We start from the raw sequence: 13,975 nt of genomic DNA on the forward strand, positions 1-13,975 counted from the left end.
GGTCAGAAAATATGCATGGCGTGATCTTGATCTTTTTGTACTTGTTGAGGCCTGATTTGTAACTAGTATGTGATCGATTCTGGAGAATGTCCCATGCGTACTTGAAAAGAATGTGTATTCTGCTGCTTTAGGATGAAATGCTCTGAATATATCTGTTAAGTCCAATTGGTCCAGTGTGTCATTCAAGGCCATTGTTTCCTTATTGATTTTCTGCTTAGATGGTCTGTCCATTGAGGTAAGTCGGGTGTTAAAGTCCCCTACTATTATTGTATTATTATCATTGAGTTCCTTTATGTTTGTTATTAACTGTTTTATATATTTGGGTGTTCCCATGTTGGGTGCATAAATATTTACAATTGTAGGATCTTCTTGTTGGATACTCCTCTTTATTATGATACAGTGCCCTTCTTCATCTCTTCTTACACTCTTTGGTTTAAAATCCAGTTTCTCTGATATAAGTATTGGTACTCCAGCTTTCTTTTGATGTCCATTTGCATGATAAATGTTTTTCCATTCTGACACTTTCAATTTGCAGATGTCTTTAGGTCTAAAATGAGTCTCTTAGAGGCAACGTATAGATTGGTCTTGTTTTTTTATCCATTCTGACACCGTATGTCTTTTGATTGGAGCATTCAGTGAGGTCTTTGGAATAATTAATTCAAGCTTAGAATAACTATGAGGAAGGGCCTGATACTAAAGAAAGCACAGTACTATTAGAAAATAAATCTTTAGGGGCGCCTGGGGGGCTCAGTCGTTAAGCGTCTGCCTTCGGCTCAGGTCATGATCCCAGGGTCCTGGGATTGAGCCCCGCATCGGGCTCCCTGCTCAGCGGGAAGCCTGCTTCTCCCTCTCCCCTCCCCCTGCTTGTGTTCCCTCTCTGGCTGTGTCTCTCTCTGTCAAATAAATAAATAAAATCTTAAAAAAAAAAAAAAAGAAAAGAAATCTTTAAAATGAACATGCTGATGCTGGAGCAAAATAGCCATTACTGGCATAGGAGACATTCCCTCTGGTTTTCTGTCAATGAGAATGTCTCAGTGGTGGCTTCAGATTTTGTCTATAGATGGGTGGAGAGGTCATGAGGGGCTTCTGTTGAAGTTACATTTTGACAGGCAGCTCCCTTCTCCTTAACTTCATACACGTACATAGAGTGCAATGAAAGGTACTCATGGAAATAACCATAGGCTAAAGCACTGCCCCCACAAATCATCCCATGGGGCCACTACCGTCTACATAATTACATCTTTACTTGTGTCAAGTGGCATGAAAAAGTAGCAATAAACTGTACATCCAAAGTGACAGAGAGCACAGCACTTGCTAGGCCTATGGTGCACAAAATTTCCCAAACCTCAAATGGGCAACATGGTGGACTATTGTGAATATCCTTAGCACATGCTCTTCGTGATGTCTGTGGACTAGTGGAGACATAGGTGGTAAACATGTCTTAGGAAGGAAAGGAATGCACTACCATGATCACTGTAGGGTGGGGTGAGGACTTCTTTATGTTGAGTAATCAGGGAAAGGCCTCTCTAAAGAGATGCCATTTAAGCTGAAGCTGGATTAGCAAGAAGCAGCCTTCAAGGGGAAAAATGTTCCAGGAAGACTTGGCTTTTCGGCAGGGTGCCCTCAGTGGAGGGAAGGGATGATCTTGTTGCCAGGCGGTACGAGTGCCAGCAGTACTGCCGTCAGGGCTGAGTGATGAGGGCTGCCTCATGAATCGGCATGTGTTTAAGATGCAATTCAATTGCTGAGCCCCATTCTCCATACGCTGCCGTAAAGAAGGCTGCATCCTTACATGAACAGGCTTCCCCCGTGGGAAAGGGCACCACAGAATGCAAGATGGGATTGAAAACGACTTTGCAGAGAGGCTGCCGCTCTCCAGCAGGTGGGTGGATGGAAGACGCCGGGGGCTTGGCAGCTGCCTCAGGTTTTAACTCTTCTGCCTTAGAAAGGCCTTCTGGTGCCAGTGAGGGACAAAATAAATTCTGCACGGTAGCGGCTGTGGGATGGATTACATCCCCTCAAAATGCATATGTTCAAGTCCTAAGCCCTAGTAGCTCAGCACGTGATTGAATTTGGAGATAGGGTCCTTTAAGAGGTAATGAATGTACGACGAAGTCATAGAGGTGGGCTATCACCCAACAGGAATGGTGTCCTTACAAGAAGAAGAGATGAGGACACGGATGTGCACAGAGGAAAGCCCAGGTAAGACAGGAGAGGACAGCCATCCACAAGCCAAAGAAAGAAGCCTCAGAAGAAATCAACCCTGACCACACCCTGATCTTGGGCTTCTAGCCACCGGAAATGTGAGAAAATAAATCTCCGTTGTTTAAGCCACCTGGTCTGTAGTGTTTGTTACAGCAGCCCTAGCGGGCTAACCCAGCGGCAAGTATCCATTTCCAGGACGGCTTCAGGGATCCAGATCTGGAACATCACTGTTTATTTCCTTCTTTTTCCTCATGGCTTATTTTACGGCTATTGCAGAAAACTTGAAGATCCTGAGACGTACAGAATTGAAAAATGTAAAAAGTAACTCACTAAGGATAATCAAATCATAATCAGAATAATGAATATTCTCGTTTTCATTCCACCTTCTACCCCGTCCTTACTACCATCTCTCTTACATCGGGCTTGACCGCCTCCAGTGATACAGAGCTCAGGATCTCCTGACGATGCTTTTGCATACTTGGCAACCTACGGTTGGCAGATCCTTGATCCAGTGTAACCTTGACTGGCTACGCGGGAGGATGGTTATCCTAGTGAGAGGTCCTGGCTGCGTCCACACAGGACCGATGGGGCAGTTGAACTGGTCCAGTCACCCTCACCTAGCAGGCAGTGGGAGAGACAGCTAGAGGGTCAGAGAGGCAAGGGGTGTGGGCCCGCAGAGAGGGCTGTGGCATTTCCATTCCCTTCCCCATAGGACAGGACCGGGTGGAAACGAAGTCCAGCCCATCTGCACATGCAGCCAGGTGGGGTGCTGACAACTGGGCCCATTCGGATGAGTTGCTGCCCACGCCACACTAGCGATTATGTGCTTTGAATGATACCTTTGCTTGCGCCCCGTCTACCTCAAGTCAGGCCTGAGAACTGCTCACAGAGCGTAGAGTTGTGCATAGAGGAGAGACTGGCATATTATTTCCTGGTCGGATGCTCCCCAACATGCACGATGGTGAAGCCAGTCACTGAGGGTGTACCATGGAACAGAAACTGGGGCCTGCCTTGTAGCCGGAGAAGTCTAAAGGTGGAAGGCTGATTCAAGCTCCAGTGACTGGGTGAGAGAGGACAGCTTTGCAAGCCGCCTGCCCTCCAGTGTATCCTTGGGACCAAGCGGAGGCTGCTGGAGGGAGGTGGATGGAGTCCCTGCCTTTGGGGCTGAGAACCACCTGCAGGGCCAAGAAGAGGCAGGGGAGTGAAGCTGGAAGTGCCCCACTGGAGGCCGAGTAGAGGGTAGGATGGAGGATGTTGGTCAGAGCGCATCGCCCACGTCAGGGAGGATGCAGTGCAGAGGTGCCCAGACAGGTCTGCAGAGGCCCCACAAGACAGTCTGAATGGAGAACCTGAGGACGCCCACCACAGCGGAGCAGAGGACCCCGGACGGCGGAACAGCCTGGGGGATCCACAAAGAACCCTGGCTAAGGAAAGAGAACTTTGCTGTTTCCTTCTTTAGATGCCCACAGCCCTCTCCCATCTTCCTTTCCATCCCTAAAGGAGCGAGAATGAAGTGGGGAGGGGGGACGGAAGGGGAGACATGGAGGGGGGAGTGTGCACGGAGAGTACATCAGTGGAGAGTACATCCCTGCTGGAGGGAGAGCAGCTGTGTGTCAGAGGCAGGAAGACAGTTTTGATCCGAGTTTTGATTCGACTGCCCTGAACTCTTTCATAAGTACAAGTGACTGGAAAGCTACACCATTTGCTTGAGATGCTGTCAAGGACTGACGCAGAAAGAACTGATAGAGCAGCCCAAGGCAAAGGTGTGAGAAACAGAAACCTCTTTGTGCATTGCGGTCTACTGAGGCCAGCCTGTTGACCTGCATGGCTACGGCTCAATCCATAGAATTGAAGAACCTCTACTGAAGCCTCCTGCGTGCTCGGCCCTGAGATTAGGATGATGGATAAAACCAGGTCTCACAGGGCATAGCGCCCACACCGAGGAAGCTGGGCCTGGGAGAAATGATAGGAAGGTAGACTAAATGTGACCAAAACAAGACAATTCTTTTGAAGTCCTTACTTAAATCCTGATATCAAGTGGTTTTCTTGGTACTTCCTGGATTTCCTTACAAGCAGAATGGAAGATGTATGGAAAAATTTCAATGGTAGAAAATTCTGGTTTCATCAGGTCAGGTTATGTGAAGATTTCTTGTGAATTTGAAGAAGATGCCAACTAGGTGTTTTCACGTTATTACAATAAGGTGTAGGCCAGGCTTAGTAAAATAGTTTCAGAGAAACTTTTAAATGTTGAAGGTAGTTTCTAGGGAAATGTAATCTAAGGTTAAATCCTAGTCTACTTCCCAAGTAAGTTGGGAAATGTACCTGCCTAGTTTGCTCAAGTGTTGGCTTTTAGGGTAATTTATCACTTTTAGCAAGAGAGGGAGAAGTTTAACCCAGGCATGGCATTTTCTTTCTGAATTCCATGGTGTAGGGCATGGAATGGATTTCCTCCTCTGCCTAATTATTCAAGGATAAGTCTTGTGATCTAAAAGGAACAACGTGCTGTTGTATCCACAGTAAGGGGACTAATGGCCCTGTGCTTGTAAAACAGCATCCCAGCTCCTATTTAGTCCTTTGATTTCCAGAAACAAGAGCCTGATTCTTACCACCCCTTGGATGCAGTTGGCCCTGTCTGGCGCCATTGATGAGAAATGGCAGTGGAGCCAAATCGTAGAGGATTAATATAAAACCAGGGCTTTCCACACTTGAGAAAAGGGAATAGACATTTTTAACTTTTCAAGGATTTACTCGAGAAGCCATTTGAATATGTATAAATATTAGCACTTTGTAAAAGAGTTGGACAAAATGATTATTGAAGTGAATTCCAATAATTCCATCAGACCACCTATATTTACAATCTTGAAAATGTAGGATTTCTATTTAGTTGTGCTCCTGGCATTTCAGTTTATTTACTTAGTTTTTTAAATTGAAGTATAACTGACCTACCGCATTCCATTAGTTTCAGGTGGACAACATAAGGAAATGATATTTGTATAAACTGCAAAATGATCCCCACAAGAAGTCTAGTTACCATCTGTCACTATACGTAGTTTTAGAATTTTTGTTCTTATGATGAGAACTTTTAAGGTTTAAGCATTTCAGTTTACTGAATACATCAAAAGAAACTTGACATAGACAAGTGTATCCCAGTAACTGCTTGTTGTTTAAGTTTTCATTCTGTGTAAATCTTAGACGACATTCAGTGTGGTCACATTTGGAAGAAAGACCAGGGAAAAGTCACACTAGTTGTACATAACCGAAGAATGGGAAGAATTTATACCCTTTCGTTGCTACGTAAATCATGACTGGTCTATAGGATCAGGCTTCATGTTACTTCCGTTTTAGTACCAACTTCCCCCACACTGACACTTCCTCTGGGCTACCCCCATCTGCACTGTATTCAGGAGTGCTCTTCTGCTAGAGAGCTCAGGTATTATGCGTTGTCTGAATAGCTGTGGTTGAGTAAACAATGTTTTGGGGAAGAAATCTCCTTCCTTTCATTCCCCCCTTTCCTATTTGGTGTTGGCCCAATCTACTTTCTCAGTTTGTCACTCTTGGAATATCATAGAAACAATGGAGTTCATTTCTCCATTCCATTAATCCATCCATCCATGCATCCACGCATCCATCCATCCATCCATCCATCCATCCATCCATTTCACAACCCCTCCCCGAGTGTCCACACGGGCCACACTGCAGGAATGCAGGGGCTCACAGTGCAGCACAGGCTTGGGCCTTGCCCCATGTCATGTCCCAGGGCCCAGAGAAGCCTTGTGTTGCAGATAAACTAAGTATTTTTGATAGTCTCCCAGGTGACTCTGCAGCTGATAAAATTAAAAAGGGTGTTCTTTGCTTGGAGACAATGAAGTTCATATCAGGGCAAGGATTAGAGACCCTCGTGACAAGGACTGTGGACAAACCACATGAAATCTAGAAGCCTTTTGCCCTCCCGACTGTGCTGGGTCTATTCTCAGATGGGGTATGGAATCTTGTGAGCCAATTCAGGCATCTCAGGAATTACTGGCCTCTACTTTGGTTTTTAATCTTCTGGTTGGCCCAAGACACTGTGACCTTGGTGTTCAAGGGTCTTAGCACTACACTCCTGCACTTTGGGGAAGTGTCATGGGCTCTAAAAGCCCTTGCAGTAGGAACTCTTTTCCTCACCATCCCTAACCATGTTGGCTAATCTATGCTAGTTCTTAGTACACTTTTGTGAGTGAGTGAAGCATGCTTACCATCCAGGTTCTTAAACCAAGGGCACAAGGAAACAGTGCCCACCCACCCGTTTCTCCCTCTTCCACCACAGTGGAGACTCTCCTGCTGGATCTAGTGTCAGTCACCATAGCAGAAGTAGCTCTGGACTGCCTGGGTTCTAGCTCTTGTTGGTCCTCAGTTTCTCACTCTTGGGGGAACCAAGACATCATGGTTCATTTCTCAGAGCATCATCCGAACAAGGAGGAAGCGCCAGCCCATGAGTTTCTCTGTCTTCTTCTACAGCCTTTGCCTTACAGCTGTCTCCAGAAGCAGGCTGTGCTCTCCCCTGGCCTTTCCCACAACCTCGTTCCTTTAGGAAGTGGGCTTACTCATTACTACTTCAACTGCCTGTATCTGAACAAAATATAAACACTTCTCAGTCATTGTATTTCTGTGGTTGGTCTTTGTTGAGCAGAAGGTTACTTTTTGTTTTCTAAAAATCCTAGACTTCTTTTACCGGAGGAACTACTATGTCGGGAGGATACTTAATATTCTCTAGTTGAAGACCCTCAGCAGTGAATATTACTCCCCCCTTTCCCTCTATGAATCTTGGAGAGGTGATGGAAAGAGTGCTTCATGGACACTAGTACAGTGGGAGGCTCCCTGATAAATCCTTGATACATTTGAACATATGTAATTTCCAAAAATTTTACATAATTATTAAGACCACCGTTAGGCTGATGGATGCCAGTATCTTCATTTGAATATGACTCTTATTTTCAGAGTACATTTGTATGTTATCTCTTCATCAAGGAAACCAGTAAAACTATTATTAATCTATTGCCTTGTTTTATTCTTGTAGCTCATATTACTGTACAAAGGCTACTTTAAAACCACCTGCTTTGCTCCTGTATTTGTATGTATTTAATTAGAAAAAATACAGATATATTTACAAAAGACTTGCAGAGATAATATAGAGAGATCCTGTGTACCAATGGTCCTCAACCTTGAGGGACTTCTTCCCTCCACTGCTCCTGAGGATATTTCGAACTGTCTGGAGGTACTCTGGTATTACAATTGGACGTGCTACTGGCCTCGAGCGTGTAGAGGCTGGGGATGTGGCGTACATCCTACAAAAGAATAGACAGCCTCCCACAAGCAAGACTTACCCAGTCTAAAATGTTAATAGTGCTGAGTTTGAGAAACTGCTCTAGACTCTTCACTCATTTCCCTAATGCTATTATCTTAAATAACCATGATAGATATATCAAAATTAAGGAACTATCATTATTTCAATATTATTAAACTAATGGAAGTTTTCAGACCTACTTCCCTTTTTTCTAATGTCCTTCTTCTGTTCCAGAATCTATGCCTCCTCGGTGATCACCCGAGCGATGGAGACAGTTTCTCCATCTTCCTTTGGTTTTCATGAACTTGGTCTGCCTTGGTTTTCAGGACCTTGACACTTTGGAGGAGGTTTATAAGTGTTTCTTATGTGGGTACGGTTCTGACCCCATCCAGGTAGCATATGGAAATGTGTGTTTTGGACTACATCTATGCCTGGAGAGTGTTGTGGCATTTAGACGGCAAGGCTGAGAGATAATCAACATGGTGCTAAGCTCAGGACAGTCCCATGTAATTAGGAATCTCCTACTCAAAATACCACCAGCACCCTGTGGACACACTAGATCTCAAGCCCTTTCTAGCAACTCATGTAGAGTGAAATGCCTTGTCTCAAGTCTAGCAAATGGCAGGTAGTAAACTTCAAAACACAAACTTGATTTCTAGAGGTTCAGTCCAGGACATTTTGTATCTAACAGTAACTGTCAATACTGAAAATGTTGAGTTTAATATTTTCGGCAACAATTTGAATCTTCTAGAAATCTTTATATCTAGGTAGATAAAATATTTTCAATCTCTTTGCCGAGGTGCTACACGAAAGCATGAGTTGCCACCAATGGAAACCCCGAGTAAAGAACTTGAATTCGTAGTAAAGGATGGTGTAGTTCCACAGTGATGGGGAAAGTACGTGGGGTCACGGTTGTGTTGGTGGACTTGTATATGTCCTTCCTCCTTTATTTTTCCTTATAGCACTTCTCCACACCTGCCAGTGTGTCCATTTATTTAGTTGTTTATCTTCTCTCTGCACCCCCTTAGAAAGCAAGCTCCATGGGAGAGAGACTTTGCTTTGTTTATTCTGACTCTCTAAAGGGGGATGCCGTGAAATTCATGTTTGAACAGGATTTAAAGAGGCTTTAGATGGAAAGAACAATGCAGGCAAAGCGTCCAGATGACCTCTTACCCAGTTCCTGGCTTCTCCATTAATCCAGCAATATTACTTTGCATTTGTTTAAAATCTATAAATGGTGTGTGCTACACATAATATACCACTCCCCATCTTTTCCACTCAGCAGTGTATTTTGAGATGTAACCTGTCGTTAAAAATATGGAGTTCAGTGATTTCCAACTGGGGGTGATGTTTGTCCCTCTGGAGATACTTGGCAGTGTCTGGAGATGCATTTGACTGTCACCACTGGAGCTGGTCCTATTGATATCCGGGCGACAGAGGCCCGGTGTGCCGCTCAACATCCTGCAATGCAGAGAATTACGTGGCCCAGTAGCCCACGAGTGGAGAATCCTTGGGCTCCTTCTTTCCTTCAATTTGTGGAACAGTATTCCCTTCATAGCACATAGCATGTTTGCTTTATCCATCCCCCTGTGGGTGGGCATTTAGGTTGTTCCAGTTCTCTGCTCTGACAGAGTGCTGGGAAGAACATCCTCACCACTGTGTGTGTGTGTGGGGTGTGTGTGTGTTGTGTGGGGTGGTGTGTGTGTGTGATGTGTGGGGTGGTGTGTGTTTGGGGTGTGTGTGTGTGATGTGTGGTGTATGGTGTGTGTGTGTGGGGTGCATGTGGTGTGTGGTGTATGCGGGGTGTGTGTGGGGTGTGTGGTGTATGGTGTGTGTACACTCCCGTGGAGGAGAGGTTCTCATAGTCACACTCTGCTCTAGGAAACACTTCCAAGTCCTGCTGCAGATTCACACCCACACCACTGCCTGGGGTTCCAATTCTCAGCATCTTTACCAGCATTTCATAGTATTTAGCATTTTCATTTTGCCAACCTGAGAAGCTTGAAAGAGTAGCTTATTTTTTAAAAAATTATTTTCTGATGATTAATAGGGCCAATCTATTTGAATCATTCACACTCCACAGCATTCTCCAAACCGGGGGGAAATGTTTTGGCCAAACATGTACCACTTCGGTTTGTTCATCTCTGTATCTTTGCTGTGTTTTAAATTTTTTAAAAATGTGGTGCTTTGTTTTTTGAGTGCTTCCTGCCCCCCCGCCCCCCCCACTCCACCCTCTCCACCTCCCTCTGGAATATATGGCAATGTTTGGAAATATTTTTGTATTTTCACAATGTGGGTATGCTGCTGGCCCCTAGAGGATAGAGGCCAGGGATTCTGCTAAAACCCTACAATGCAGAGGACAGCACCCAACGAACAACAAAGAATTATCTGGCCCCAAATGTTTACCGTGCCAGGGTAGAGAATTCATGGTGTAGACGAAATCCTAATACATGTACCTTTGCAAGAAAGACAAAGACACTCTGTATGATAATGAAGTTGTTTATTATTATTTTAAAAATAAGAACACCGTTTTCCTCTAGAAACTGGGAAAATAGGGGAGAAGCATGCCTTCCTGCTAAGAGTGTTTCCAGGGAAAAGGCAGGAGGAGTGGGTGGGCAGGAGGAAGGCAGAGGTTTTGAAAGCAACGGTATTTCTTCAGTGTGGACTCTGCAGGGTCAGGGGAGGTGGGTCTGGGCGCTTGGAGGGGCTGCCTGCTGGGGTGGTGAGGGCTGACTGGTGGGGTCAGTCAGTCATGCAGGGGTAGAGCAGGGGTCAGCCGGGTAAAAGAACTGTGGCTGAGTCTCAGGAGGTGGTGGGGGCAGGGCTCTGGCTGAGGATTCAAGGGGGACCCCAGGCTGCAGGAGGGCCCAGGCCCTGGGGAGTGCTGATCATCAGCTCCTCAGCCGAGGCCCGGGGACTCTGCGGTGGCCTGGTGGTGCCCTGGCAGCAGGTCAGGCCCGGGGTGGGCGTCCTCTCCATCACCAGGATCCCAGGAGCAGAGGCCCCTTCTCAGAGGCCCAGGCCTGGGCACAAAGGAAGGGACCACTCCATCTTTCCACACAGGCTTGAAGGCAGATGGCCTGGCCCCTGGCCTCAGCCTCCTTCTCTTGGCGTGGGGGGCTTCAAACTGGAGAGGTCTGTGGATCCTTTTCTTTCCTTTCTTGCACGGGCTCCGAGCCCTCAGCCGGGTCTCCTTCGCACAGGAGTCCGGCTGCTCCTGGATGGGTGGACCCCTGCTGAAGCTCCCACTGCGCTCAGCAGGAGTGATTTTGATGGTCACCATGTTCCAGATGTTTAGGAGGTTCTGGGCTTTCCAAAGCTACTGCTTCATGAAACTCTCACGGTTGCTAGAGAAATCCAACCCCAGGAAGGTGTGGAGGGGTGACTTGCTGTGAAAGCGCCTCCAGGCCTTGGGGACTATCGGCCTCTGGACTCTGGGGTGGTCCAGGTGGGGCGGCAGGGTGGAGCGGGGCCGGCGCCGGATCCAGCGCTCCCGGTGGATGGAGATGACTTGGCTCTGAACCGGGCCCAGGGGGCGGTGGGGCGGCCTGGGCCGCAGGGACCGGCACCTCCAAGCGGGGCGTGGCAGCGCGGCCTTGGCTGTGCCCAGGTATCTGCCCACGTATCTGCTCAGGTAGCTGCCCATGTTCGCGGTGCGGCGGGGTCGGGGACTCCCGACGAGGAAACCCGGCTTCCACAAGTGCCCTAAGTGTCTGCGGACGCGGAACTTGCAGGGCTAGAGCGACCGTTGTTACCAAGGCGCGAGGGCGGCACGTGGGGTCTCACGTGTGGAACCCTCTGGACACGGGTCCGGCACGAGCCAGGCCAGGGCCCCGCGGACGTGGCGACTGCCCCGGGCGCCTGCCGCTACTGAGGACAGGGGAACCTCCAGCTCCCACTGCAGGTCCCAGGCGCTTGGCTTCTAGGCAGAGGGGCCACGAGGGCTTCGGCTTTTGTACCTGACACTGAAACAGAGAAAATGTAGGCATTTCGATCAGGTCCTGAAAATTACAGAAAACCGACGGAATGACACTCTCCTTCATTACTGTAAAAATGAACATAATGCACTTGGATGCTCTTTAAAAGGAAGAAGAATCTACGTTTATTAGTAAAGGGGATGTGTGCTTCCGTCTTCCAGAATGGTTGCTAATGTCCCTTTTTGCAATTGTGCTCTTAAGGAAATGGTGAATGCCATTCATGATTTATGTTTTAGCCCTGACAACGTTGAGTTATGTGGACTCTCCTATAATTTTCAGTCTCCTTCCATTCCTAAAATGTGTTTTCTGTGAACGCAAATGCTATTTCTGTTTTTCGTTTCTGCTGGTAATGTCGGGAGTAGAGTGAGTCATGTTTTGCATTAACAGTTGATAACATCTGACTTCCAAAACACTATTTAAAGGCTGCTGGGTAACTGATTATAGTGTTTAGGTTTAAGGTCTGTTTAATTTCTTTGAATCAATCTCTTGGTGAAAATTTCCCTCAAAAGCCCATGCAGAAATGCACCTATTGGGCTGTCCCCAGTGATGGGATGAGAGAGAGAAAGTAGAAGCCAATGATGAGTCCAAGAGCAGGCAACAGATTCCATCCAGATCTGAGAGGTGGACAGCTCAATGGTGAGGATACTCAATATAACTTAATGAAGAAGCACCAGAAGTTTTTTTTTTTTATTAGTTTCAGAGGTAGAGTTTAGTGATTCATCAGTTGCACATAACACCCAGTGTTCATTACAACTTATGCCCATCACCCAGTTAGCCCATCCCCCCACCAATCTCCCCTCCAGCAACCTTGTTTGTTTCCTATAAGTTAAAAGTCTCTCATTATTTGTCTCCCTCTCTGATGTCATCTTATTTTATTTTTCCTTCCCTTCCCCTATGAGCCTGTTTTGTTCCTTAAATTCCACATTTGTGAAATCGTAATTGTCTTTCTCTGATTGACTTATTTTTCTTAGCATAATATCCTCTAGTTCCATCCACATCCTTGCCAAGTGGTAAGATTTCATTCTTTTTGATGGCTGAGTAATATTCCATTTTATATACACACACACACACACACACCACGTCTTCCTTATCCATTCATCTGTTGGACACCCAGGTTCTTTCCATATTTTGGCTATTGTGGACATTGCTCCTATAAACATTGGGATGCAGGTGCCTCTTCAGATCACTATGAGCACCAGAAGTTTTCTGAAGTCGGAGAGATACCACATGTTTCAGGATGAGGGGGTGTGGTTAACTGGTGGGTGCAGGGCAACGAGACCCCTGACATTCTCCACTCACAGCTAAATTTTTTTTTTTTTGGCCAATTCATTAAGGAATGATCTCCAGGCAGATGATTTTTAAAAGAGAAGTTCCTATGATAGAAATTTCTTCTTAAGACATTTTTCATGGTAGAAAAAACTCTTCATACATACCTAACATCTCTCTTCAGGTGATCACAGCATGAGATTGGACAGTCTCATGCCACTGTGTACTGATTTCTTATAATGTATTTTTCTTTCAAATGTCTACAGAATTTCCCACATCTGCAGCATAACTGAGTGGGTGTTATTCTGGTTTGTAGGTAAAGAATCCTCCAGAACAGTCTTCTGCTGGTGACCTATAGGCAGTAATAAGTAGATCACCCCTATGCTTTTACTGGTAAACCAATGTGTTGATTAATTAAAAGCGATTTCCCATTGACGATGTTTCTTTTCACACATTAGGTGGTAGAGGATTTCACGTTTTAGCTGATATTAGAGATTAGCACACATTAGTTGTTGCTCGAGCAGGGGTGAGCTTGCACCAGACATCAGAGACTGTATGGATATAGTTTTGGTTGTCAGTCGTTGGGGGGCTACTGACATCCAGTGGGTAGAGGCCAGGGATGCTGCTAAACATCCTACAATACACAGGACAGCCCCCACAATGTAACTATTGATTTATTTATTGGGACCAGAGAAAATTTATGGAGAATAAACAACTCATGGAAAATTACAACTTAAAAATTGACATCAAAGGTGTCTTTAGGATACCTTTCTATTCAATACCATGGTATGAATTTTATTTCAAATAGTGTTTTGTGTCCCTTAGGAATATCTGACAGTTTCCGTTTTAACATTTTAAGTTCATTCCAAGGTATTTTAGTTTATTAGTTTCCATTGTAGGGTTCTTTCTTCCATTCTATCTTGTGATTTACATATGTCAAAGGAATTGATGTCTATAAATTAGTATGGTACTCCACTAGTGTTTCTCTCATTTCCTTTATCTTTTTTTGTCTAACTTTATTGACTGCTACCAGAATTTAGTCAATTTAAAATTTAATATGCTAATTATAGTGCAGTTAGTAGATATCCTTTCCATACTAGTCATACTCTTTACTTCTGAGACGAGATTGGTCAGTCTACTTTATCAACTCAGGGAATTCTCATTTCATTTATTCTATTAAAAAATTTTACAAAAATGGGGTGCC

The 13,975-nt window shown here is 45.5% G+C and overlaps 1 protein-coding gene across 6 annotated transcripts in view; it reads right to left on the minus strand.

Annotated features, from left to right (window-relative positions):
* Positions 1–10,011: 10,011 nt before the first annotated feature.
* Positions 10,012–13,975, minus strand: part of LOC118552157 (carbonic anhydrase 5B, mitochondrial-like) — a 31,412-nt gene continuing 27,448 nt past the window's right edge. For all 6 annotated transcript variants that reach the window (XM_078065040.1, XM_078065041.1, XM_078065042.1 and 3 more), the window contains one exon: positions 10,012–11,493. The gene's annotated coding sequence lies outside the window, so the exon portion shown is untranslated. The remainder of the gene's footprint in view (positions 11,494–13,975) is intronic.

The sequence above is a fragment of the Halichoerus grypus genome, chromosome X, assembly GCF_964656455.1.
Source record: "Halichoerus grypus chromosome X, mHalGry1.hap1.1, whole genome shotgun sequence".
NCBI lineage: Eukaryota > Metazoa > Chordata > Mammalia > Carnivora > Phocidae > Halichoerus > Halichoerus grypus.